Here is a 2,277-nt window from a genome sequence, read left to right on the forward strand (position 1 = left end):
GGGAGGGTGGGGAGGGGCTGGGATGGAATTGCCAGAGAAGCTGTGGCTGCCCCAGCCCTGGGAGTGTCCAAGGGCAGGTTGGAGCAACCTGGGCTGGTGGAAGGTGTCCCTGCCCATGGCAGGGGGTGGCACTGGATGGGCTTTAAGGTCCCTTCCAACCCAAACCAATCTGGATTCTCTGTGGGCACAGTCACAAGGCTCTGCTTGGGTAAAGGGCAGAAAAAGGAGCCAGGAGAGCCCACCCTGTGCCCAGGGCCAGCCCTGCACAGACTCAGCCCCACGAGCACCAGGAGAGTGAGAGGAAAGCAGAGGAAAGCACAGAGAAAAGCCCCTTTGTGCCAGAGCTCTGGAGGGGAGGTTGGAATGCAGCAGCTCCCTCCAAAGCTCCTTTGAGGCTCCGTCTCGCTCAGCTGCCAGTTGGTTTTCAGTCCATTCACATCCCTCTCCTCCGGGTGTCTCCCAGATATCCTTGAGCAGAACAAAGCTGGGCACCTTCCTTGCCAGGGGACGTTGCTGGCACTGGAGCCAGAGCAGTGCCACACACACACAGCTTCCCTCAGTGTGCACATCCAGAGCCCGGGGGAGATGGGAGGCCAGGGAAGGGCAGCAGCCAGGATTTACCCCCTGGAACTTGTTCCAGTTCAGACAGACAGACAGACAGACATCAGTGAGCCCCTGACATCCTTCAGTCGCTTCCTTTCATCTGTTATATCATTTATTATCTGTCATTTCTCCCTTCTCCTGCCCAGGATTTGCAGGATTTGCCTGTCACCATCCCAGCAGCCTGAAAGGGCCCAGGAAATTCAGGATTTTCCCTGAGCAGCTCCACGTGCTCCCAGGGAGGGGGGTCAGAGCTGGGCTTGGCACTGCTGGGGCAGCAGTTGGACTCTGTGAGCTCACAGGGCCTTTCCAACCTTAATTCTTCCAGGACTCCATGATTCTGTGACTCCAGAGTCTCTGCTCTCCAGCCCAAGCCACCCCAGCCCAGGAACCCTCTGCTCCCTGCTTTATCCTCCCCAGGGCACCACCAGGATTCACTTCCAGGCAGGAGCTTCATCCCTGTTGTTACCACCAGGAGAAGGCAGGGAAGGTTGTGGGGAAACCCCTCCCACGTCCTCCAAGGGGTTCTTGTCCGTGTTTTAGGTCTGTGCAAGGGGTGGAGAAGCATCTCCTCTACTTTTCCCTCCTCTCCATGGCTTCAGAGATGCTCCCTGAGCCTGCAAATATTTGGAATTTCAAGACTCTTCCTGCTGGAGGCACATCTGGACCTCAAATGTGGATCCCCAGCTTTCTCTCTGCCTGTTTTATTCGTGGTAATCCAATGCCATCAACAAAACACTCCCATTTTACCTTAAATCTCCCATTCCCACCTGAGAGTCTGCAGGGGAAACACACCTTGCCATGCTCTAAGCAAACAATATTCACATTTTACAGTTCCCAACCCGGCAGAATGTGATCTCCTGGAGTCCCCTGGTGAGATAAAGTAACCATTTGCTGTTCACTCCTGACCTGAACTCCCATTTATTCCACTGAAATGTGGTTATCAAGCTCTACAGAGCAACTTTCATGCTAAAAATAATCACAGTTTTCCACATGTATTACAGAATTTCTTAGAAGACAGAAGCCCAGGGAGGATTCCCCAAAGCAGAATGCAAGGCTGAAGAAATGAAAGAATAATTTAGAGCCTTAGAAAGTGGATCATTTATAATTTTTTTTCCCCCCTTAATATTGCAAAATTCATAAAATCAATGATTCATGGGAGTATTTGCCTGGCCATCGAGGCAGCTTTGTAACAGGGTAAATAATTGAGATGCCTTTATTACATTATTTATTGGAAAATTCACAGCATAAATAATTCAAAATCAGCTAATTATGTGGAAACTGAGGGCTAAAGGGGGGCAACACAGTCCATTAGTTATGGCCACACAGTGGAATTTAATTCCCTTTTTCCAGGAGCAGGAGGTTCTGGCAGGAGCAGGGACAGTGGGGAGGCAGCTCCTGAGGGCACGGGGTGATGGGAGTCCTGCTGGTGCTGCTCCCAAACTGAGTCCTGAGGGTGTAGGATCCCATCCCCATCCCTGGGATCTCTGGGAATCAGATCCTGACCTGGTTGCAGGTCGAGCTCTGCTGCCTGGGCTGGGTGATTTCATACCTGCATGGAATCATGGAATGGTTTGGGTTGGAAGGGGACCTTGAAGAGCATCTCATTCCACCCCCTGCCATGGGCAGGGACACCTTCCACCAGCCCAGGTTACTCCAACCTGGCCTTGGACACTT

At 52.3% G+C, this 2,277-nt stretch overlaps 1 long non-coding RNA gene across 1 annotated transcript; it reads left to right on the forward strand.

Annotated features, from left to right (window-relative positions):
• Positions 1-959: 959 nt before the first annotated feature.
• LOC108504966 lies at positions 960-1,731 on the forward strand. The gene is made up of 3 exons (XR_001877329.1): positions 960-1,313; positions 1,435-1,473; positions 1,605-1,731. It is a non-coding gene; the product is annotated as an uncharacterized LOC108504966 (long non-coding RNA).
• The last annotated feature ends 546 nt before the right edge of the window (positions 1,732-2,277 follow it).

This window comes from Lepidothrix coronata, unplaced genomic scaffold, assembly GCF_001604755.1.
Source record: "Lepidothrix coronata isolate B3197 unplaced genomic scaffold, Lepidothrix_coronata-1.0 Scaffold180, whole genome shotgun sequence".
Lineage (NCBI taxonomy): Eukaryota > Metazoa > Chordata > Aves > Passeriformes > Pipridae > Lepidothrix > Lepidothrix coronata.